Here is a 20,400-nt window from a genome sequence, read left to right as displayed (position 1 = left end):
TGGTCTAAGGCGCCAGACTCAAGAGTAGTTTCTTCCCCATACTTGGGTGTTCTGGTCTCCAGATGGAGGCGTGGGTTCAAATCCCACTTCTGACAATGTGTTTTTGGCCTAAGACACGGTCACGTGCCTCTAACTGATATTCTACTTTTAGGAGTCATGAGAGCACATTCTTACGAACGTTAAAAGAGGAAATGAACACGTCAACCAAATGCGACCACAAGGGACTCGAACCCTCAATCTTCTGATTCGAAGTCAGACGCCTTATCCATTAGGCCACGCGGTCTTGTTTGGTTGGCCTGCTTTAAGGATTTCGAACCACTTTAAAGCGATCCAAGATGAACTACAATGTGTAAAAGATGATTTCCACTTATCACTGATCTCCCACTTCTGAAAAAAAAAAAGATTGCTGTTTCTCTCTCTAATCAACAAACATTGATATTCTTCATTCTCCGACAATAACAAAGGGATATTTAACATTTTTAGTGTTCCCAAGGGGGAAGAGGAAATGGTACGGTAGCTGTGTTTGTCAGGATGGCCGAGTGGTCTAAGGCGCCAGACTCAAGAGTAGTTTCTTCCCCATACTTGGGTGTTCTGGTCTCCAGATGGAGGCGTGGGTTCAAATCCCACTTCTGACAATGCGTTTTTGGCCTAAGACACGGTCACGTGCCTCTAACTGATATTCTACTTTTAGGAGTCATGAGAGCACATTCTTACTAACGTTAAAAGAGGAAATGAACACGTCAACCAAATGCGACCACGAAGGGACTCGAACCCTCAATCTTCTGATTCGAAGTCAGACACCTTATCCATTAGGCCACGCGGTCTTGTTTGGTTGGCCTGCGTTAAGGATTTCGAACCACTTTAAAGCGATCCAAGATGAACTACAATGTGTAAAATATGATTTCCACTTATCACTGATCTCCCACTTCTGAAAAAAAAAGAGATTGCTGTTTCTCTCTCTAATCAACAAACATTGATATTCTTCATCCTCCGACTATAACAAAGGGATATTTAACATTTATAGTGTTCCCAAGGGGGAAGAGGAAAAGGAAAGGAAGCTGTGTTTGTCAGGATGGCCGAGTGGTCTAAGGCGCCAGACTCAAGAGTAGTTTCTTCCCCATACTTGGGTGTTCTGGTCTCCAGATGGAGGCGTGGGTTCAAATCCAGTGTTAAGGATTCCGAACTACTTTAAAACTATCCAAGATTAATTACAATGTGTAAAAGATGATTTCCACTTATCGCTGATCTCCCACTTCTGAAAAAAAAAAAGATTGCTGTTTCTCTCTCTAATCAACAAACATTGATATTCTTCATTCTCCGACAATAACAAAGGGATATTTAACATTTTTAGTGTTCCCAAGGGGGAAGAGGAAATGGTACGGTAGCTGTGTTTGTCAGGATGGCCGAGTGGTCTAAGGCGCCAGACTCAAGAGTAGTTTCTTCCCCATACTTGGGTGTTCTGGTCTCCAGATGGAGGCGTGGGTTCAAATGCGTTTTTGGCCTAAGACACGGTCACGTGCCTCTAACTGATATTCTACTTTTAGGAGTCATGAGAGCACATTCTTACTAACGTTAAAAGAGGAAATGAACACATCAACCAAATGCGACCACAAGGGACTCGAACCCTCAATCTTCTGATTCGAAGTCAGATGCCTTATCCATTAGGCCACGCGGTCTTGTTTGGTTGGCCTGCGTTAAGGATTTCGAACCACTTTAAAGCGATCCAAGATGAACTACAATGTGTAAAAGATGATTTCCACTTATCACTGATCTCCCACTTCTGAAAAAAAAAAAGATTGCTGTTTCTCTCTCTAATCAACAAACATTGATATTCTTCATTCCCTTACGTCCTAACCAGTAGCACAGATGGGGTATTCCACCCCCTGCGAACTGGTAGGACAGATGGAAGTTTTATTGAACCTAATTAAACAATCAGTAAGACACACCCACAACCCCCTGTATAAGTAAGAGGGTCATCCTCTGCCTCATTGTGTTTTTTTCTGTCCTCCCGGACAGTGGGACAGATGGTGACCCCCTTACTCCTGTTGGAGGGGGGGGGGTTTCTCTTACTTGCAGTTCTGGGCTTAGTTTGCGCCCATCTGCTCCTATCCTCGGAGCCGCGACTCCAATCGCGGCCCCGGCCGGAAGTGCGTCAGCGGCGTCTGACGTCACTTCCTGTTTCTCTCTTTCGCTCCCGGCTCGTTTTTTTGCGCCGTTTTTGCCAATAATGCGGCGAAACCGAGCGAGGAGCCTCTTCTATAACCCTCTAACTAATAGGGTTCCTTTTCCTCCTGTTTTTTGTAAGACAGGATTTCTCTTTCTGCAACTCCGCCTTGTGGGCGGAGTCTTGTTTTGGCGCCAGCCAGGAGGATATTTAAACTCCCCCTAGGCTGCCATTCAGCCTCCTAGAGCGCAGAGCTGTTGGTACTTCCACAGTCCTGTCTTTTTGAGTCTTAGTAGTGCATCCTTGCGGATACTACTGTTTCCCTATCTCTCTTACCTGGTCTCTTGCTGAGAACTTTGGGTATTTTTATTATATTTTAGCTAGCCGCAATTTTTTCTTGCCGCTACATTATCTAATCACTCCTCTCATATTTACCTAGATATGTCGACCGAGGGCTCAGGGGATCGTGAAGGCTTGGCAAAAAGATCCGCCAAGCGCAAGCACCTCTCTTGCCATGACTGCAATACTCCCCTGGAGGATAATTATGAATTTTCCAGGTGCCCTCCTTGTAGGGCTAAGTCTCTACCTTCCCATCAGACTGAACCTACAGTCCAGGATATGTATGTGTGGGTCTCCTCTAACATGTCGGCTATGCAAGCCTCTATTGAGGAGCTGAAACACGTTGTCTCTCAGAAACGCGCCAGACCTTCTTCACCTCCCAGAATGGAGATGTCTGTGGATCAGGAGAGAGAAGATTCCAAGTCCTCCTCTTTGGATGAGGAGGTCACTGCATCTTATTTTTTTCCGCTGGAAAAGACCCAGCGTCTTCTGAGATCCATCCGGTCGGGGGACCAGGATGTTGATCCCGGGGAAGCCTCTACCTCCGCCTCTAAGGGACCTAGGGTCTTTAAAGCGGATGATACCCTTCTGTCCGTGCTTAGAACGGAATGGAAAAAACCAGAAAAGGGTCCGGTCTTAACTAAAAGATTTAAGACCATGTTTCCTATACAGGAATCTCAGCTTTCTTCCTGGGGCCCTGTCCCTAAGGTTGACATGGCAGTTGCCAAACTGTCCAAGAGGACAGTGGTCCCTGCCGAGGATGGGTCTTCCTTGCAGGATCCAATGGATCGGAAGGCTGACTGTGCCATGAGGCGCTCCTACTCCACTGCTTCTGCGTCTGCATCAGTGGCGATAGCTTGCTCTGAGGTAAATGTGTAAAAGATGATTTCCACTTATCACTGATCTCCCACTTCTGAAAAAAAAAGAGATTGCTGTTTCTCTCTCTAATCAACAAACATTGATATTCTTCATCCTCCGACTATAACAAAGGGATATTTAACATTTATAGTGTTCCCAAGGGGGAAGAGGAAAAGGTAAGGAAGCTGTGTTTGTCAGGATGGCCGAGTGGTCTAAGGCGCCAGACTCAAGAGTAGTTTCTTCCCCATACTTGGGTGTTCTGGTCTTCAGATGGAGGCGTGGGTTCAAATCCCACTTCTGACAATGTGTTTTTGGCCTAAGACACGGTCACGTGCCTCTAACTGATATTCTACTTTTAGGAGTCATGAGAGCACATTCTTACGAACGTTAAAAGAGGAAATGAACACGTCAACCAAATGCGACCACAAGGGACTCGAACCCTCAATCTTCTGATTCGAAGTCAGACGCCTTATCCATTAGGCCACGCGGTCTTGTTTGGTTGGCCTGCGTTAAGGATTTCGAACCACTTTAAAGCGATCCAAGATGAACTACAATGTGTAAAAGATGATTTCCACTTATCACTGATCTCCCACTTCTGAAAAAAAAAAAGATTGCTGTTTCTCTCTCTAATCAACAAACATTGATATTCTTCATCCTCCGACTATAACAAAGGTATATTTAACATTTTTAGTGTTCCCAAGGGGGAAGAGGAAAAGGTAAGGAAGCTGTGTTTGTCAGGATGGCCGAGTGGTCTAAGGCGCCAGACTCAAGAGTAGTTTCTTCCCCATACTTGGGTGTTCTGGTCTCCAGATGGAGGCGTGGGTTCAAATCCCACTTCTGACAATGCGTTTTTGGCCTAAGACACGGTCACGTGCCTCTAACTGACATTTTACTTTTAGGAGTCATGAGAGCACATTCTTACGAACGTTAAAAGAGGAAATGAACACGTCAACCAAATGCGACCACAAGGGACTCGAACCCTCAATCTTCTGATTCGAAGTCAGACGCCTTATCCATTAGGCCACGCGGTCTTGTTTGGTTGGCCTGCGTTAAGGATTTCGAACCACTTTAAAGCGATCCAAGATGAACTACAATGTGTAAAAGATGATTTCCACTTATCACTGATCTCCCACTTCTGAAAAAAAAAAAGATTGCTGTTTCTCTCTCTAATCAACAAACATTGATATTCTTCATTCCCTTACGTCCTAACCAGTAGCACAGATGGGGTATTCCACCCCCCGCGAACTGGTAGGACAGATGGAAGTTTTATTGAACCTAATTAAACAATCAGTAAGACACACCCACAACCCCCTGTATAAGTAAGAGGGTCATCCTCTGCCTCATTGTGTTTTTTTCTGTCCTCCCGGACAGTGGGACAGATGGTGACCCCCTTACTCCTGTTGGAGGGGGGGGGGGTTTCTCTTACTTGCAGTTCTGGGCTTAGTTTGCGCCCATCTGCTCCTATCCTCGGAGCCGCGACTCCAATCGCGGCCCCGGCCGGAAGTGCGTCAGCGGCGTCTGACGTCACTTCCTGTTTCTCTCTTTCGCTCCCGGCTCGTTTTTTTGCGCCGTTTTTGCCAATAATGCGGCGAAACCGAGCGAGGAGCCTCTTCTATAACCCTCTAACTAATAGGGTTCCTTTTCCTCCTGTTTTTTGTAAGACAGGATTTCTCTTTCTGCAACACGTCAACCAAGTGCCACTGCGACCACGAAGGGACTCAAACCCTCAATCTTCTGATCCGAAGTCAGACGCCTTATCCATTAGGCCACACGGTCCTGACTGGTTGGCCCGTGTTAAGGATTCCGAACTACTTTAAAACTATCCAAGATTAATTACAATGTGTAAAAGATGATTTCCACTTATCACTGATCTCCCACTTCTGAAAAAAAAAAGATTGCTGTTTCTCTCTCTAATCAACAAACATTGATATTCTTCATTCTCCGACAATAACAAAGGGATATTTAACATTTTTAGTGTTCCCAAGGGGGAAGAGGAAAAGGTACGGTGGCTGTGTTTGTGAGGATGGCCGAGTGGTCTAAGGCGCCAGACTCAAGAGTAGTTTCTTCCCCATACTTGGGTGTTCTGGTCTTCAGATGGAGGCGTGGGTTCAAATCTCACTTCTGACAATGCGTTTTTGGCCTAAGACACGGTCACGTGCCTCTAACTGATATTCTACTTTTAGGAGTCATGAGAGCACATTCTTACGAACGTTAAAAGAGGAAATGAACAAGTCAACCAAATGCGACCACGAAGGGACTCGAACCCTCAATCTTCTGATCCGAAGTCAGACGCCTTATCCATTAGGCCACGCGGTCTTGTTTGGTTGGCCTGCGTTTAGGATTTCGAACCACTTTAAAGCGATCCAAGATGAACTACAATGTGTAAAAGATGATTTCCATTTATCACTGATCTCCCAACTCTGAAAAAAAAAAAGATTGCTGTTTCTCTCTCTAATAAACAAACATTGATATTCTTCATCCTCCGACTATAACAAAGGTATATTTAACATTTTTAGTGTTCGCAAGGGGGAAGAGGAAAAGGTAAGGAAGCTGTGTTTGTCAGGATGGCCGAGTGGTCTAAGGCGCCACACTCAAGAGTAGTTTCTTCCCCATACTTGGGTGTTCTGGTCTCCAGATGGAGGCGTGGGTTCAAATCCCACTTCTGACAATGCGTTTTTGGCCTAAGACACGGTCACGTGCCTCTAACTGACATTTTACTTTTAGGAGTCATGAGAGCACATTCTTACGAACGTTAAAAGGAGATGAACACGTCAACCAAATGCGACCACGAAGGGACTCGAACCCTCAATCTTCTGATTCGAAGTCAGACGCCTTATCCATTAGGCCACGCGGTCTTGTTTGGTTGGCCTGCGTTAAGGATTTCGAACCACTTTAAAGCGATCCAAGATGAACTACAATGTGTAAAAGATGATTTCCACTTATCACTGATCTCCCACTTCTGAAAAAAAAAGAGATTGCTGTTTCTCTCTCTAATCAACAAACATTGATATTCTTCATCCTCCGACTATAACAAAGGGATATTTAACATTTATAGTGTTCCCAAGGGGGAAGAGGAAAAGGTAAGGAAGCTGTGTTTGTCAGGATGGCCGAGTGGTCTAAGGCGCCAGACTCAAGAGTAGTTTCTTCCCCATACTTGGGTGTTCTGGTCTCCAGATGGAGGCGTGGGTTCAAATCCCACTTCTGACAATGTGTTTTTGGCCTAAGACACGGTCACGTGCCTCTAACTGATATTTTACTTTTAGGAGTCATGAGAGCACATTCTTACGAACGTTAAAAGGAGATGAACACGTCAACCAAGTGCCACTGCGACCACGAAGGGACTCGAACCCTCAATCTTCTGATCCGAAGTCAGACGCCTTATCCATTAGGCCACACGGTCCTGACTGGTTGGCCCGTGTTAAGGATTCCGAACTACTTTAAAACTATCCAAGATTAATTACAATGTGTAAAAGATGATTTCCACTTATCACTGATCTCCCACTTCTGAAAAAAAAAAAAGATTGCTGTTTCTCTCTCTAATCAACAAACATTGATATTCCTCATTCTCCGACAATAACAAAGGGATATTTAAAATTTTTAGTGTTCCCAAGGGGGAAGAGGAAAAGATACGGTAGCTGTGTTAGTCAGGATGGCCGAGTGGTCTAAGGTGCCAAACTCAAGAGTAGTTTCTTCCCCATACTTTGGTGTTTTGGTCTCCAGATGGAGGCGTGGGTTCAAATCCCACTTCTGACAATGCGTTTTTGGCCTAAGACACGGTCACGTGCCTCTAACTGATATTCTACTTTTAGGAGTCATGAGAGCACATTCTTACGAACGTTAAAAGAGGAAATGAACACGTCAACCAAATGCGACCACGAAGGGACTCGAACCCTCAATCTTCTGATTCGAAGTCAGACACCTTATCCATTAGGCCACGCGGTCTTGTTTGGTTGGCCTGCGTTAAGGATTTCGAACCACTTTAAAGCGATCCAAGATGAACTACAATGTGTAAAAGATGATTTCCACTTATCACTGATCTCCCACTTCTGAAAAAAAAAGAGATTGCTGTTTCTCTCTCTAATCAACAAACATTGATATTCTTCATCCTCCGACTATAACAAAGGGATATTTAACATTTATAGTGTTCCCAAGGGGGAAGAGGAAAAGGAAAAGGAAAGGAAGCTGTGTTTGTCAGGATGGCCGAGTGGTCTAAGGCGCCAGACTCAAGAGTAGTTTCTTCCTCATACTTGGGTGTTCTGGTCTCCAGTTGGAGGCGTGGGTTCAAATCCCACTTCTGACAATGTGTTTTTGGCCTAAGACACGGTCACGTGCCTCTAACTGATATTTTACTTTTAGGAGTCATGAGAGCACATTCTTACGAACGTTAAAAGGAGATGAACACGTCAACCAAGTGCCACTGCGACCACGAAGGGACTCGAACCCTCAATCTTCTGAACCGAAGTCAGACGCCTTATCCATTAGGCCACACGGTCCTGACTGGTTGGCCAGTGTTAAGGATTCCGAACTACTTTAAAACTATCCAAGATTAATTACAATGTGTAAAAGATGATTTCCACTTATCACTGATCTCCCACTTCTGAAAAAAAAAAAGATTGCTGTTTCTCTCTCTAATCAACAAACATTGATATTCTTCATTCTCCGACAATAACAAAGGGATATTTAACATTTTTAGTGTTCCCAAGGGGGAAGAGGAAAGAGTATGGTAGCTGTGTTTGTCAGGATGGCCGAGTGGTCTAAGGCGCCAGACTCAAGAGTAGTTTCTTCCCCATACTTGGGTGTTCTGGTCTCCAGATGGAGGCGTGGGTTCAAATCCCACTTCTGACAATGTGTTTTTGGCCTAAGACACGGTCACGTGCCTCTAACTGATATTCTACTTTTAGGAGTCATGAGAGCACATTCTTACGAACGTTAAAAGAGGAAATGAACACGTCAACCGAATGCGACCACAAGGGACTCGAACCCTCAATCTTCTGATTCAAAGTCAGACGCCTTATCCATTAGGCCACGCGGTCTTGTTTGGTTGGCCTGCGTTAAGGATTTCGAACCACTTTAAAGCGATCCAAGATGAACTACAATGTGTAAAAGATGATTTCCACTTATCACTGATCTCCCACTTCTGAAAAAAAAAAGATTGCTGTTTCTCTCTCTAATCAACAAACATTGATATTCTTCATTCTCCGACAATAACAAAGGGATATTTAACATTTTTAGTGTTCCCAAGGGGGAAGAGGAAAAGATACGGTAGCTGTGTTTGTCAGGATGGCCGAGTGGTCTAAGGCGCCAGACTCAAGAGTAGTTTCTTCCCCATACTTGGGTGTTTTGGTCTCCAGATGGAGGCGTGGGTTCAAATCCCACTTCTGACAATGCGTTTTTGGCCTAAGACACGGTCACGTGCCTCTAACTGATATTTTACTTTTAGGAGTCATGAGAGCACATTCTTACGAACGTTAAAAGGAGATGAACACATCAACCAAGTGAAACTGCGACCACAAAGGGACTCGAACACTCAATCTTCTGATCCGAAGTCAGACGCCTTATCCATTAGGCCACGCGGTCTTGTTTGGTTGGCCTGCGTTTAGGATTTCGAACCACTTTAAAGCGATCCAAGATGAACTACAATGTGTAAAAGATGATTTCCATTTATCACTGATCTCCCAACTCTGAAAAAAAAAAGATTGCTGTTTCTCTCTCTAATCAACAAACATTGATATTCTTCATCCTCCGACTATAACAAAAGTATATTTAACATTTTTAGTGTTCCCAAGGGGGAAGAGGAAAAGGTAAGGAAGCTGTGTTTGTCAGGATGGCCGAGTGGTCTAAGGCGCCAGACTCAAGAGTAGTTTCTTCCCCATACTTGGGTGTTCTGGTCTCCAAATGGAGGCGTGGGTTCAAATCCCACTTCTGACAATGTGTTTTTGGCCTAAGACACGGTCACGTGCCTCTAACTGACATTTTACTTTTAGGAGTCATGAGAGCACATTCTTACGAACGTTAAAAGAGGAAATGAACACGTCAACCAAATGCGACCACAAGGGACTCGAACCCTCAATCTTCTGATTCAAAGTCAGACGCCTTATCCATTAGGCCACGCGGTCTTGTTTGGTTGGCCTGCGTTAAGGATTTCGAACCACTTTAAAGCGATCCAAGATGAACTACAATGTGTAAAAGATGATTTCCACTTATCACTGATCTCCCACTTCTGAAAAAAAAAATTTTTGCTGTTTCTCTCTCTAATCAACAAACATTGATATTCTTCATTCCCTTACGTCCTAACCAGTAGCACAGATGGGGTATTCCACCCCCCGCGAACTGGTAGGACAGATGGAAGTTTTATTGAACCTAATTAAACAATCAGTAAGACACACCCACAACCCCCTGTATAAGTAAGAGGGTCATCCTCTGCCTCATTGTGTTTTTTTCTGTCCTCCCGGACAGTGGGACAGATGGTGACCCCCTTACTCCTGTTGGAGGGGGGGGGGGTTTCTCTTACTTGCAGTTCTGGGCTTAGTTTGCGCCCATCTGCTCCTATCCTCGGAGCCGCGACTCCAATCGCGGCCCCGGCCGGAAGTGCGTCAGCGGCGTCTGACGTCACTTCCTGTTTCTCTCTTTCGCTCCCGGCTCGTTTTTTTGCGCCGTTTTTGCCAATAATGCGGCGAAACCGAGCGAGGAGCCTCTTCTATAACCCTCTAACTAATAGGGTTCCTTTTCCTCCTGTTTTTTGTAAGACAGGATTTCTCTTTCTGCAACACGTCAACCAAGTGCCACTGCGACCACGAAGGGACTCGAACCCTCAATCTTCTGATCCGAAGTCAGACGCCTTATCCATTAGGCCACACGGTCCTGACTGGTTGGCCCGTGTTAAGGATTCCGAACTACTTTAAAACTATCCAAGATTAATTACAATGTGTAAAAGATGATTTCCACTTATCACTGATCTCCCACTTCTGAAAAAAAAAAAAGATTGCTGTTTCTCTCTCTAATCAACAAACATTGATATTCCTCATTCTCCGACAATAACAAAGGGATATTTAAAATTTTTAGTGTTCCCAAGGGGGAAGAGGAAAAGATACACTAGCTGTGTTAGTCAGGATGGCCGAGTGGTCTAAGGTGCCAAACTCAAGAGTAGTTTCTTCCCCATACTTGGGTGTTCTGGTCTCCAGATGGAGGCGTGGGTTCAAATCCCACTTCTGACAATGCGTTTTTGGCCTAAGACACGGTCACGTGCCTCTAACTGATATTTTAATTTTAGGAGTCATGAGAGCACATTCTTACGAACGTTAAAAGGAGATGAACACGTCAACCAAGTGCCACTGCGACCACGAAGGGACTCAAACCCTCAATCTTCTGATCCGAAGTCAGACGCCTTATCCATTAGGCCACACGGTCCTGACTGGTTGGCTCATGTTAAGGATTCCGAACTACTTTAAAACTATCCAAGATTAATTACAATGTGTAAAAGATGATTTCCACTTATCACTGATCTCCCACTTCTGAAAAAAAAAAGATTGCTGTTTCTCTCTCTAATCAACAAACATTGATATTCTTCATTCTCCGACAATAACAAAGGGATATTTAACATTTTTAGTGTTCCCAAGGGGGAAGAGGAAAAGGTACGGTGGCTGTGTTTGTGAGGATGGCCGAGTGGTCTAAGGCGCCAGACTCAAGAGTAGTTTCTTCCCCATACTTGGGTGTTCTGGTCTTCAGATGGAGGCGTGGGTTCAAATCTCACTTCTGACAATGCGTTTTTGGCCTAAGACACGGTCACGTGCCTCTAACTGATATTCTACTTTTAGGAGTCATGAGAGCACATTCTTACGAACGTTAAAAGAGGAAATGAACAAGTCAACCAAATGCGACCACGAAGGGACTCGAACCCTCAATCTTCTGATCCGAAGTCAGACGCCTTATCCATTAGGCCACGCGGTCTTGTTTGGTTGGCCTGCGTTTAGGATTTCGAACCACTTTAAAGCGATCCAAGATGAACTACAATGTGTAAAAGATGATTTCCATTTATCACTGATCTCCCAACTCTGAAAAAAAAAAAGATTGCTGTTTCTCTCTCTAATAAACAAACATTGATATTCTTCATCCTCCGACTATAACAAAGGTATATTTAACATTTTTAGTGTTCGCAAGGGGGAAGAGGAAAAGGTAAGGAAGCTGTGTTTGTCAGGATGGCCGAGTGGTCTAAGGCGCCACACTCAAGAGTAGTTTCTTCCCCATACTTGGGTGTTCTGGTCTCCAGATGGAGGCGTGGGTTCAAATCCCACTTCTGACAATGCGTTTTTGGCCTAAGACACGGTCACGTGCCTCTAACTGACATTTTACTTTTAGGAGTCATGAGAGCACATTCTTACGAACGTTAAAAGGAGATGAACACGTCAACCAAATGCGACCACGAAGGGACTCGAACCCTCAATCTTCTGATTCGAAGTCAGACGCCTTATCCATTAGGCCACGCGGTCTTGTTTGGTTGGCCTGCGTTAAGGATTTCGAACCACTTTAAAGCGATCCAAGATGAACTACAATGTGTAAAAGATGATTTCCACTTATCACTGATCTCCCACTTCTGAAAAAAAAAGAGATTGCTGTTTCTCTCTCTAATCAACAAACATTGATATTCTTCATCCTCCGACTATAACAAAGGGATATTTAACATTTATAGTGTTCCCAAGGGGGAAGAGGAAAAGGTAAGGAAGCTGTGTTTGTCAGGATGGCCGAGTGGTCTAAGGCGCCAGACTCAAGAGTAGTTTCTTCCCCATACTTGGGTGTTCTGGTCTCCAGATGGAGGCGTGGGTTCAAATCCCACTTCTGACAATGTGTTTTTGGCCTAAGACACGGTCACGTGCCTCTAACTGATATTTTACTTTTAGGAGTCATGAGAGCACATTCTTACGAACGTTAAAAGGAGATGAACACGTCAACCAAGTGCCACTGCGACCACGAAGGGACTCGAACCCTCAATCTTCTGATCCGAAGTCAGACGCCTTATCCATTAGGCCACACGGTCCTGACTGGTTGGCCCGTGTTAAGGATTCCGAACTACTTTAAAACTATCCAAGATTAATTACAATGTGTAAAAGATGATTTCCACTTATCACTGATCTCCCACTTCTGAAAAAAAAAAAAGATTGCTGTTTCTCTCTCTAATCAACAAACATTGATATTCCTCATTCTCCGACAATAACAAAGGGATATTTAAAATTTTTAGTGTTCCCAAGGGGGAAGAGGAAAAGATACGGTAGCTGTGTTAGTCAGGATGGCCGAGTGGTCTAAGGTGCCAAACTCAAGAGTAGTTTCTTCCCCATACTTTGGTGTTTTGGTCTCCAGATGGAGGCGTGGGTTCAAATCCCACTTCTGACAATGCGTTTTTGGCCTAAGACACGGTCACGTGCCTCTAACTGATATTCTACTTTTAGGAGTCATGAGAGCACATTCTTACGAACGTTAAAAGAGGAAATGAACACGTCAACCAAATGCGACCACGAAGGGACTCGAACCCTCAATCTTCTGATTCGAAGTCAGACACCTTATCCATTAGGCCACGCGGTCTTGTTTGGTTGGCCTGCGTTAAGGATTTCGAACCACTTTAAAGCGATCCAAGATGAACTACAATGTGTAAAAGATGATTTCCACTTATCACTGATCTCCCACTTCTGAAAAAAAAAGAGATTGCTGTTTCTCTCTCTAATCAACAAACATTGATATTCTTCATCCTCCGACTATAACAAAGGGATATTTAACATTTATAGTGTTCCCAAGGGGGAAGAGGAAAAGGAAAAGGAAAGGAAGCTGTGTTTGTCAGGATGGCCGAGTGGTCTAAGGCGCCAGACTCAAGAGTAGTTTCTTCCTCATACTTGGGTGTTCTGGTCTCCAGTTGGAGGCGTGGGTTCAAATCCCACTTCTGACAATGTGTTTTTGGCCTAAGACACGGTCACGTGCCTCTAACTGATATTTTACTTTTAGGAGTCATGAGAGCACATTCTTACGAACGTTAAAAGGAGATGAACACGTCAACCAAGTGCCACTGCGACCACGAAGGGACTCGAACCCTCAATCTTCTGAACCGAAGTCAGACGCCTTATCCATTAGGCCACACGGTCCTGACTGGTTGGCCAGTGTTAAGGATTCCGAACTACTTTAAAACTATCCAAGATTAATTACAATGTGTAAAAGATGATTTCCACTTATCACTGATCTCCCACTTCTGAAAAAAAAAAAGATTGCTGTTTCTCTCTCTAATCAACAAACATTGATATTCTTCATTCTCCGACAATAACAAAGGGATATTTAACATTTTTAGTGTTCCCAAGGGGGAAGAGGAAAGAGTATGGTAGCTGTGTTTGTCAGGATGGCCGAGTGGTCTAAGGCGCCAGACTCAAGAGTAGTTTCTTCCCCATACTTGGGTGTTCTGGTCTCCAGATGGAGGCGTGGGTTCAAATCCCACTTCTGACAATGTGTTTTTGGCCTAAGACACGGTCACGTGCCTCTAACTGATATTCTACTTTTAGGAGTCATGAGAGCACATTCTTACGAACGTTAAAAGAGGAAATGAACACGTCAACCGAATGCGACCACAAGGGACTCGAACCCTCAATCTTCTGATTCAAAGTCAGACGCCTTATCCATTAGGCCACGCGGTCTTGTTTGGTTGGCCTGCGTTAAGGATTTCGAACCACTTTAAAGCGATCCAAGATGAACTACAATGTGTAAAAGATGATTTCCACTTATCACTGATCTCCCACTTCTGAAAAAAAAAAGATTGCTGTTTCTCTCTCTAATCAACAAACATTGATATTCTTCATTCTCCGACAATAACAAAGGGATATTTAACATTTTTAGTGTTCCCAAGGGGGAAGAGGAAAAGATACGGTAGCTGTGTTTGTCAGGATGGCCGAGTGGTCTAAGGCGCCAGACTCAAGAGTAGTTTCTTCCCCATACTTGGGTGTTTTGGTCTCCAGATGGAGGCGTGGGTTCAAATCCCACTTCTGACAATGCGTTTTTGGCCTAAGACACGGTCACGTGCCTCTAACTGATATTTTACTTTTAGGAGTCATGAGAGCACATTCTTACGAACGTTAAAAGGAGATGAACACATCAACCAAGTGAAACTGCGACCACAAAGGGACTCGAACACTCAATCTTCTGATCCGAAGTCAGACGCCTTATCCATTAGGCCACGCGGTCTTGTTTGGTTGGCCTGCGTTTAGGATTTCGAACCACTTTAAAGCGATCCAAGATGAACTACAATGTGTAAAAGATGATTTCCATTTATCACTGATCTCCCAACTCTGAAAAAAAAAAGATTGCTGTTTCTCTCTCTAATCAACAAACATTGATATTCTTCATCCTCCGACTATAACAAAAGTATATTTAACATTTTTAGTGTTCCCAAGGGGGAAGAGGAAAAGGTAAGGAAGCTGTGTTTGTCAGGATGGCCGAGTGGTCTAAGGCGCCAGACTCAAGAGTAGTTTCTTCCCCATACTTGGGTGTTCTGGTCTCCAAATGGAGGCGTGGGTTCAAATCCCACTTCTGACAATGTGTTTTTGGCCTAAGACACGGTCACGTGCCTCTAACTGACATTTTACTTTTAGGAGTCATGAGAGCACATTCTTACGAACGTTAAAAGAGGAAATGAACACGTCAACCAAATGCGACCACAAGGGACTCGAACCCTCAATCTTCTGATTCAAAGTCAGACGCCTTATCCATTAGGCCACGCGGTCTTGTTTGGTTGGCCTGCGTTAAGGATTTCGAACCACTTTAAAGCGATCCAAGATGAACTACAATGTGTAAAAGATGATTTCCACTTATCACTGATCTCCCACTTCTGAAAAAAAAAATTTTTGCTGTTTCTCTCTCTAATCAACAAACATTGATATTCTTCATTCCCTTACGTCCTAACCAGTAGCACAGATGGGGTATTCCACCCCCCGCGAACTGGTAGGACAGATGGAAGTTTTATTGAACCTAATTAAACAATCAGTAAGACACACCCACAACCCCCTGTATAAGTAAGAGGGTCATCCTCTGCCTCATTGTGTTTTTTTCTGTCCTCCCGGACAGTGGGACAGATGGTGACCCCCTTACTCCTGTTGGAGGGGGGGGGGGTTTCTCTTACTTGCAGTTCTGGGCTTAGTTTGCGCCCATCTGCTCCTATCCTCGGAGCCGCGACTCCAATCGCGGCCCCGGCCGGAAGTGCGTCAGCGGCGTCTGACGTCACTTCCTGTTTCTCTCTTTCGCTCCCGGCTCGTTTTTTTGCGCCGTTTTTGCCAATAATGCGGCGAAACCGAGCGAGGAGCCTCTTCTATAACCCTCTAACTAATAGGGTTCCTTTTCCTCCTGTTTTTTGTAAGACAGGATTTCTCTTTCTGCAACACGTCAACCAAGTGCCACTGCGACCACGAAGGGACTCGAACCCTCAATCTTCTGATCCGAAGTCAGACGCCTTATCCATTAGGCCACACGGTCCTGACTGGTTGGCCCGTGTTAAGGATTCCGAACTACTTTAAAACTATCCAAGATTAATTACAATGTGTAAAAGATGATTTCCACTTATCACTGATCTCCCACTTCTGAAAAAAAAAAAAGATTGCTGTTTCTCTCTCTAATCAACAAACATTGATATTCCTCATTCTCCGACAATAACAAAGGGATATTTAAAATTTTTAGTGTTCCCAAGGGGGAAGAGGAAAAGATACACTAGCTGTGTTAGTCAGGATGGCCGAGTGGTCTAAGGTGCCAAACTCAAGAGTAGTTTCTTCCCCATACTTGGGTGTTCTGGTCTCCAGATGGAGGCGTGGGTTCAAATCCCACTTCTGACAATGCGTTTTTGGCCTAAGACACGGTCACGTGCCTCTAACTGATATTTTACTTTTAGGAGTCATGAGAGCACATTCTTACGAACGTTAAAAGGAGATGAACACGTCAACCAAGTGCCACTGCGACCACGAAGGGACTCAAACCCTCAATCTTCTGATCCGAAGTCAGACGCCTTATCCATTAGGCCACACGGTCCTGACTGGTTGGCTCATGTTAAGGATTCCGAACTACTTTAAAACTATCCAAGATTAATTACAATGTGTAAAAGATGATTTCCACTTATCACTGATCTCCCACTTCTGAAAAAAAAAAGATTGCTGTTTCTCTCTCTAATCAACAAACATTGATATTCTTCATTCTCCGACAATAACAAAGGGATATTTAACATTTTTAGTGTTCCCAAGGGGGAAGAGGAAAAGGTACGGTGGCTGTGTTTGTGAGGATGGCCGAGTGGTCTAAGGCGCCAGACTCAAGAGTAGTTTCTTCCCCATACTTGGGTGTTCTGGTCTTCAGATGGAGGCGTGGGTTCAAATCTCACTTCTGACAATGCGTTTTTGGCCTAAGACACGGTCACGTGCCTCTAACTGATATTCTACTTTTAGGAGTCATGAGAGCACATTCTTACGAACGTTAAAAGAGGAAATGAACAAGTCAACCAAATGCGACCACGAAGGGACTCGAACCCTCAATCTTCTGATCCGAAGTCAGACGCCTTATCCATTAGGCCACGCGGTCTTGTTTGGTTGGCCTGCGTTTAGGATTTCGAACCACTTTAAAGCGATCCAAGATGAACTACAATGTGTAAAAGATGATTTCCATTTATCACTGATCTCCCAACTCTGAAAAAAAAAAAGATTGCTGTTTCTCTCTCTAATAAACAAACATTGATATTCTTCATCCTCCGACTATAACAAAGGTATATTTAACATTTTTAGTGTTCGCAAGGGGGAAGAGGAAAAGGTAAGGAAGCTGTGTTTGTCAGGATGGCCGAGTGGTCTAAGGCGCCACACTCAAGAGTAGTTTCTTCCCCATACTTGGGTGTTCTGGTCTCCAGATGGAGGCGTGGGTTCAAATCCCACTTCTGACAATGCGTTTTTGGCCTAAGACACGGTCACGTGCCTCTAACTGACATTTTACTTTTAGGAGTCATGAGAGCACATTCTTACGAACGTTAAAAGGAGATGAACACGTCAACCAAATGCGACCACGAAGGGACTCGAACCCTCAATCTTCTGATTCGAAGTCAGACGCCTTATCCATTAGGCCACGCGGTCTTGTTTGGTTGGCCTGCGTTAAGGATTTCGAACCACTTTAAAGCGATCCAAGATGAACTACAATGTGTAAAAGATGATTTCCACTTATCACTGATCTCCCACTTCTGAAAAAAAAAGAGATTGCTGTTTCTCTCTCTAATCAACAAACATTGATATTCTTCATCCTCCGACTATAACAAAGGGATATTTAACATTTATAGTGTTCCCAAGGGGGAAGAGGAAAAGGTAAGGAAGCTGTGTTTGTCAGGATGGCCGAGTGGTCTAAGGCGCCAGACTCAAGAGTAGTTTCTTCCCCATACTTGGGTGTTCTGGTCTCCAGATGGAGGCGTGGGTTCAAATCCCACTTCTGACAATGTGTTTTTGGCCTAAGACACGGTCACGTGCCTCTAACTGATATTTTACTTTTAGGAGTCATGAGAGCACATTCTTACGAACGTTAAAAGGAGATGAACACGTCAACCAAGTGCCACTGCGACCACGAAGGGACTCGAACCCTCAATCTTCTGATCCGAAGTCAGACGCCTTATCCATTAGGCCACACGGTCCTGACTGGTTGGCCCGTGTTAAGGATTCCGAACTACTTTAAAACTATCCAAGATTAATTACAATGTGTAAAAGATGATTTCCACTTATCACTGATCTCCCACTTCTGAAAAAAAAAAAAGATTGCTGTTTCTCTCTCTAATCAACAAACATTGATATTCCTCATTCTCCGACAATAACAAAGGGATATTTAAAATTTTTAGTGTTCCCAAGGGGGAAGAGGAAAAGATACGGTAGCTGTGTTAGTCAGGATGGCCGAGTGGTCTAAGGTGCCAAACTCAAGAGTAGTTTCTTCCCCATACTTTGGTGTTTTGGTCTCCAGATGGAGGCGTGGGTTCAAATCCCACTTCTGACAATGCGTTTTTGGCCTAAGACACGGTCACGTGCCTCTAACTGATATTCTACTTTTAGGAGTCATGAGAGCACATTCTTACGAACGTTAAAAGAGGAAATGAACACGTCAACCAAATGCGACCACGAAGGGACTCGAACCCTCAATCTTCTGATTCGAAGTCAGACACCTTATCCATTAGGCCACGCGGTCTTGTTTGGTTGGCCTGCGTTAAGGATTTCGAACCACTTTAAAGCGATCCAAGATGAACTACAATGTGTAAAAGATGATTTCCACTTATCACTGATCTCCCACTTCTGAAAAAAAAAGAGATTGCTGTTTCTCTCTCTAATCAACAAACATTGATATTCTTCATCCTCCGACTATAACAAAGGGATATTTAACATTTATAGTGTTCCCAAGGGGGAAGAGGAAAAGGAAAAGGAAAGGAAGCTGTGTTTGTCAGGATGGCCGAGTGGTCTAAGGCGCCAGACTCAAGAGTAGTTTCTTCCTCATACTTGGGTGTTCTGGTCTCCAGTTGGAGGCGTGGGTTCAAATCCCACTTCTGACAATGTGTTTTTGGCCTAAGACACGGTCACGTGCCTCTAACTGATATTTTACTTTTAGGAGTCATGAGAGCACATTCTTACGAACGTTAAAAGGAGATGAACACGTCAACCAAGTGCCACTGCGACCACGAAGGGACTCGAACCCTCAATCTTCTGAACCGAAGTCAGACGCCTTATCCATTAGGCCACACGGTCCTGACTGGTTGGCCAGTGTTAAGGATTCCGAACTACTTTAAAACTATCCAAGATTAATTACAATGTGTAAAAGATGATTTCCACTTATCACTGATCTCCCACTTCTGAAAAAAAAAAAGATTGCTGTTTCTCTCTCTAATCAACAAACATTGATATTCTTCATTCTCCGACAATAACAAAGGGATATTTAACATTTTTAGTGTTCCCAAGGGGGAAGAGGAAAGAGTATGGTAGCTGTGTTTGTCAGGATGGCCGAGTGGTCTAAGGCGCCAGACTCAAGAGTAGTTTCTTCCCCATACTTGGGTGTTCTGGTCTCCAGATGGAGGCGTGGGTTCAAATCCCACTTCTGACAATGTGTTTTTGGCCTAAGACACGGTCACGTGCCTCTAACTGATATTCTACTTTTAGGAGTCATGAGAGCACATTCTTACGAACGTTAAAAGAGGAAATGAACACGTCAACCGAATGCGACCACAAGGGACTCGAACCCTCAATCTTCTGATTCAAAGTCAGACGCCTTATCCATTAGGCCACGCGGTCTTGTTTGGTTGGCCTGCGTTAAGGATTTCGAACCACTTTAAAGCGATCCAAGATGAACTACAATGTGTAAAAGATGATTTCCACTTATCACTGATCTCCCACTTCTGAAAAAAAAAAGATTGCTGTTTCTCTCTCTAATCAACAAACATTGATATTCTTCATTCTCCGACAATAACAAAGGGATATTTAACATTTTTAGTGTTCCCAAGGGGGAAGAGGAAAAGATACGGTAGCTGTGTTTGTCAGGATGGCCGAGTGGTCTAAGGCGCCAGACTCAAGAGTAGTTTCTTCCCCATACTTGGGTGTTTTGGTCTCCAGATGGAGGCGTGGGTTCAAATCCCACTTCTGACAATGCGTTTTTGGCCTAAGACACGGTCACGTGCCTCTAACTGATATTTTACTTTTAGGAGTCATGAGAGCACATTCTTACGAACGTTAAAAGGAGATGAACACATCAACCAAGTGAAACTGCGACCACAAAGGGACTCGAACACTCAATCTTCTGATCCGAAGTCAGACGCCTTATCCATTAGGCCACGCGGTCTTGTTTGGTTGGCCTGCGTTTAGGATTTCGAACCACTTTAAAGCGATCCAAGATGAACTACAATGTGTAAAAGATGATTTCCATTTATCACTGATCTCCCAACTCTGAAAAAAAAAAGATTGCTGTTTCTCTCTCTAATCAACAAACATTGATATTCTTCATCCTCCGACTATAACAAAAGTATATTTAACATTTTTAGT

The 20,400-nt window shown here is 44.0% G+C and overlaps 39 non-coding genes across 39 annotated transcripts in view; 18 read left to right on the top strand and 21 right to left on the bottom strand.

Moving 5' to 3' along the window:
• The window catches only part of TRNAL-CAA (transfer RNA leucine (anticodon CAA)), a 110-nt gene extending 15 nt beyond the window's left edge, over positions 1–95 (top strand). Inside the window, exons 1-2 of the tRNA in view lie at positions 1–23; positions 50–95. The exon at positions 1–23 is cut by the window's left edge and continues 15 nt beyond it. This is a non-coding gene — a tRNA (tRNA-Leu). The remainder of the gene's footprint in view (positions 24–49) is intronic.
• Positions 96–525: 430 nt separating this feature from the next.
• Positions 526–635, top strand: TRNAL-CAA (transfer RNA leucine (anticodon CAA)). Its single transcript has 2 exons — positions 526–563; positions 590–635. It is a non-coding gene; the product is annotated as a tRNA-Leu (tRNA).
• Positions 636–751: 116 nt separating this feature from the next.
• On the bottom strand, positions 752–824 carry TRNAR-UCG (transfer RNA arginine (anticodon UCG)). The gene has a single exon. It is a non-coding gene; the product is annotated as a tRNA-Arg (tRNA).
• Positions 825–3,554: 2,730 nt separating this feature from the next.
• TRNAL-CAA (transfer RNA leucine (anticodon CAA)) lies at positions 3,555–3,664 on the top strand. The gene is made up of 2 exons: positions 3,555–3,592; positions 3,619–3,664. It is a non-coding gene; the product is annotated as a tRNA-Leu (tRNA).
• A 430-nt stretch (positions 3,665–4,094) lies between these two features.
• Positions 4,095–4,204, top strand: TRNAL-CAA (transfer RNA leucine (anticodon CAA)). The gene is made up of 2 exons: positions 4,095–4,132; positions 4,159–4,204. It is a non-coding gene; the product is annotated as a tRNA-Leu (tRNA).
• Positions 4,205–5,064: 860 nt separating this feature from the next.
• On the bottom strand, positions 5,065–5,137 carry TRNAR-UCG (transfer RNA arginine (anticodon UCG)). Its single transcript has one exon. It is a non-coding gene; the product is annotated as a tRNA-Arg (tRNA).
• A 467-nt stretch (positions 5,138–5,604) lies between these two features.
• TRNAR-UCG (transfer RNA arginine (anticodon UCG)) lies at positions 5,605–5,677 on the bottom strand. The gene has a single exon. It is a non-coding gene; the product is annotated as a tRNA-Arg (tRNA).
• Positions 5,678–6,143: 466 nt separating this feature from the next.
• TRNAR-UCG (transfer RNA arginine (anticodon UCG)) lies at positions 6,144–6,216 on the bottom strand. The gene has a single exon. It is a non-coding gene; the product is annotated as a tRNA-Arg (tRNA).
• A 242-nt stretch (positions 6,217–6,458) lies between these two features.
• TRNAL-CAA (transfer RNA leucine (anticodon CAA)) lies at positions 6,459–6,568 on the top strand. The gene is made up of 2 exons: positions 6,459–6,496; positions 6,523–6,568. It is a non-coding gene; the product is annotated as a tRNA-Leu (tRNA).
• Positions 6,569–6,688: 120 nt separating this feature from the next.
• TRNAR-UCG (transfer RNA arginine (anticodon UCG)) lies at positions 6,689–6,761 on the bottom strand. Its single transcript has one exon. It is a non-coding gene; the product is annotated as a tRNA-Arg (tRNA).
• A 469-nt stretch (positions 6,762–7,230) lies between these two features.
• Positions 7,231–7,303, bottom strand: TRNAR-UCG (transfer RNA arginine (anticodon UCG)). Its single transcript has one exon. It is a non-coding gene; the product is annotated as a tRNA-Arg (tRNA).
• Positions 7,304–7,551: 248 nt separating this feature from the next.
• TRNAL-CAA (transfer RNA leucine (anticodon CAA)) lies at positions 7,552–7,661 on the top strand. Its single transcript has 2 exons — positions 7,552–7,589; positions 7,616–7,661. It is a non-coding gene; the product is annotated as a tRNA-Leu (tRNA).
• Positions 7,662–7,781: 120 nt separating this feature from the next.
• Positions 7,782–7,854, bottom strand: TRNAR-UCG (transfer RNA arginine (anticodon UCG)). Its single transcript has one exon. It is a non-coding gene; the product is annotated as a tRNA-Arg (tRNA).
• A 242-nt stretch (positions 7,855–8,096) lies between these two features.
• On the top strand, positions 8,097–8,206 carry TRNAL-CAA (transfer RNA leucine (anticodon CAA)). The gene is made up of 2 exons: positions 8,097–8,134; positions 8,161–8,206. It is a non-coding gene; the product is annotated as a tRNA-Leu (tRNA).
• A 429-nt stretch (positions 8,207–8,635) lies between these two features.
• On the top strand, positions 8,636–8,745 carry TRNAL-CAA (transfer RNA leucine (anticodon CAA)). Its single transcript has 2 exons — positions 8,636–8,673; positions 8,700–8,745. It is a non-coding gene; the product is annotated as a tRNA-Leu (tRNA).
• A 434-nt stretch (positions 8,746–9,179) lies between these two features.
• On the top strand, positions 9,180–9,289 carry TRNAL-CAA (transfer RNA leucine (anticodon CAA)). Its single transcript has 2 exons — positions 9,180–9,217; positions 9,244–9,289. It is a non-coding gene; the product is annotated as a tRNA-Leu (tRNA).
• Positions 9,290–10,149: 860 nt separating this feature from the next.
• Positions 10,150–10,222, bottom strand: TRNAR-UCG (transfer RNA arginine (anticodon UCG)). Its single transcript has one exon. It is a non-coding gene; the product is annotated as a tRNA-Arg (tRNA).
• Positions 10,223–10,695: 473 nt separating this feature from the next.
• On the bottom strand, positions 10,696–10,768 carry TRNAR-UCG (transfer RNA arginine (anticodon UCG)). Its single transcript has one exon. It is a non-coding gene; the product is annotated as a tRNA-Arg (tRNA).
• Positions 10,769–11,235: 467 nt separating this feature from the next.
• TRNAR-UCG (transfer RNA arginine (anticodon UCG)) lies at positions 11,236–11,308 on the bottom strand. Its single transcript has one exon. It is a non-coding gene; the product is annotated as a tRNA-Arg (tRNA).
• A 466-nt stretch (positions 11,309–11,774) lies between these two features.
• TRNAR-UCG (transfer RNA arginine (anticodon UCG)) lies at positions 11,775–11,847 on the bottom strand. The gene has a single exon. It is a non-coding gene; the product is annotated as a tRNA-Arg (tRNA).
• A 242-nt stretch (positions 11,848–12,089) lies between these two features.
• Positions 12,090–12,199, top strand: TRNAL-CAA (transfer RNA leucine (anticodon CAA)). The gene is made up of 2 exons: positions 12,090–12,127; positions 12,154–12,199. It is a non-coding gene; the product is annotated as a tRNA-Leu (tRNA).
• A 120-nt stretch (positions 12,200–12,319) lies between these two features.
• On the bottom strand, positions 12,320–12,392 carry TRNAR-UCG (transfer RNA arginine (anticodon UCG)). The gene has a single exon. It is a non-coding gene; the product is annotated as a tRNA-Arg (tRNA).
• Positions 12,393–12,861: 469 nt separating this feature from the next.
• Positions 12,862–12,934, bottom strand: TRNAR-UCG (transfer RNA arginine (anticodon UCG)). Its single transcript has one exon. It is a non-coding gene; the product is annotated as a tRNA-Arg (tRNA).
• Positions 12,935–13,182: 248 nt separating this feature from the next.
• Positions 13,183–13,292, top strand: TRNAL-CAA (transfer RNA leucine (anticodon CAA)). Its single transcript has 2 exons — positions 13,183–13,220; positions 13,247–13,292. It is a non-coding gene; the product is annotated as a tRNA-Leu (tRNA).
• A 120-nt stretch (positions 13,293–13,412) lies between these two features.
• On the bottom strand, positions 13,413–13,485 carry TRNAR-UCG (transfer RNA arginine (anticodon UCG)). Its single transcript has one exon. It is a non-coding gene; the product is annotated as a tRNA-Arg (tRNA).
• Positions 13,486–13,727: 242 nt separating this feature from the next.
• Positions 13,728–13,837, top strand: TRNAL-CAA (transfer RNA leucine (anticodon CAA)). The gene is made up of 2 exons: positions 13,728–13,765; positions 13,792–13,837. It is a non-coding gene; the product is annotated as a tRNA-Leu (tRNA).
• Positions 13,838–14,266: 429 nt separating this feature from the next.
• Positions 14,267–14,376, top strand: TRNAL-CAA (transfer RNA leucine (anticodon CAA)). The gene is made up of 2 exons: positions 14,267–14,304; positions 14,331–14,376. It is a non-coding gene; the product is annotated as a tRNA-Leu (tRNA).
• A 434-nt stretch (positions 14,377–14,810) lies between these two features.
• Positions 14,811–14,920, top strand: TRNAL-CAA (transfer RNA leucine (anticodon CAA)). Its single transcript has 2 exons — positions 14,811–14,848; positions 14,875–14,920. It is a non-coding gene; the product is annotated as a tRNA-Leu (tRNA).
• An 860-nt stretch (positions 14,921–15,780) lies between these two features.
• On the bottom strand, positions 15,781–15,853 carry TRNAR-UCG (transfer RNA arginine (anticodon UCG)). The gene has a single exon. It is a non-coding gene; the product is annotated as a tRNA-Arg (tRNA).
• Positions 15,854–16,326: 473 nt separating this feature from the next.
• TRNAR-UCG (transfer RNA arginine (anticodon UCG)) lies at positions 16,327–16,399 on the bottom strand. The gene has a single exon. It is a non-coding gene; the product is annotated as a tRNA-Arg (tRNA).
• Positions 16,400–16,866: 467 nt separating this feature from the next.
• On the bottom strand, positions 16,867–16,939 carry TRNAR-UCG (transfer RNA arginine (anticodon UCG)). The gene has a single exon. It is a non-coding gene; the product is annotated as a tRNA-Arg (tRNA).
• Positions 16,940–17,405: 466 nt separating this feature from the next.
• On the bottom strand, positions 17,406–17,478 carry TRNAR-UCG (transfer RNA arginine (anticodon UCG)). Its single transcript has one exon. It is a non-coding gene; the product is annotated as a tRNA-Arg (tRNA).
• Positions 17,479–17,720: 242 nt separating this feature from the next.
• Positions 17,721–17,830, top strand: TRNAL-CAA (transfer RNA leucine (anticodon CAA)). Its single transcript has 2 exons — positions 17,721–17,758; positions 17,785–17,830. It is a non-coding gene; the product is annotated as a tRNA-Leu (tRNA).
• Positions 17,831–17,950: 120 nt separating this feature from the next.
• TRNAR-UCG (transfer RNA arginine (anticodon UCG)) lies at positions 17,951–18,023 on the bottom strand. The gene has a single exon. It is a non-coding gene; the product is annotated as a tRNA-Arg (tRNA).
• A 469-nt stretch (positions 18,024–18,492) lies between these two features.
• TRNAR-UCG (transfer RNA arginine (anticodon UCG)) lies at positions 18,493–18,565 on the bottom strand. The gene has a single exon. It is a non-coding gene; the product is annotated as a tRNA-Arg (tRNA).
• A 248-nt stretch (positions 18,566–18,813) lies between these two features.
• TRNAL-CAA (transfer RNA leucine (anticodon CAA)) lies at positions 18,814–18,923 on the top strand. Its single transcript has 2 exons — positions 18,814–18,851; positions 18,878–18,923. It is a non-coding gene; the product is annotated as a tRNA-Leu (tRNA).
• A 120-nt stretch (positions 18,924–19,043) lies between these two features.
• TRNAR-UCG (transfer RNA arginine (anticodon UCG)) lies at positions 19,044–19,116 on the bottom strand. The gene has a single exon. It is a non-coding gene; the product is annotated as a tRNA-Arg (tRNA).
• Positions 19,117–19,358: 242 nt separating this feature from the next.
• Positions 19,359–19,468, top strand: TRNAL-CAA (transfer RNA leucine (anticodon CAA)). Its single transcript has 2 exons — positions 19,359–19,396; positions 19,423–19,468. It is a non-coding gene; the product is annotated as a tRNA-Leu (tRNA).
• A 429-nt stretch (positions 19,469–19,897) lies between these two features.
• Positions 19,898–20,007, top strand: TRNAL-CAA (transfer RNA leucine (anticodon CAA)). The gene is made up of 2 exons: positions 19,898–19,935; positions 19,962–20,007. It is a non-coding gene; the product is annotated as a tRNA-Leu (tRNA).
• Positions 20,008–20,400: the final 393 nt, after the last annotated feature.

The sequence above is a fragment of the Hyla sarda genome, chromosome 9 (assembly GCF_029499605.1).
Source record: "Hyla sarda isolate aHylSar1 chromosome 9, aHylSar1.hap1, whole genome shotgun sequence".
NCBI classification, from domain to species: Eukaryota; Metazoa; Chordata; class Amphibia; order Anura; family Hylidae; genus Hyla; species Hyla sarda.
Note: the sequence above shows the minus strand (reverse complement) of the source record. Positions and strands in the feature narration are given on the sequence as shown.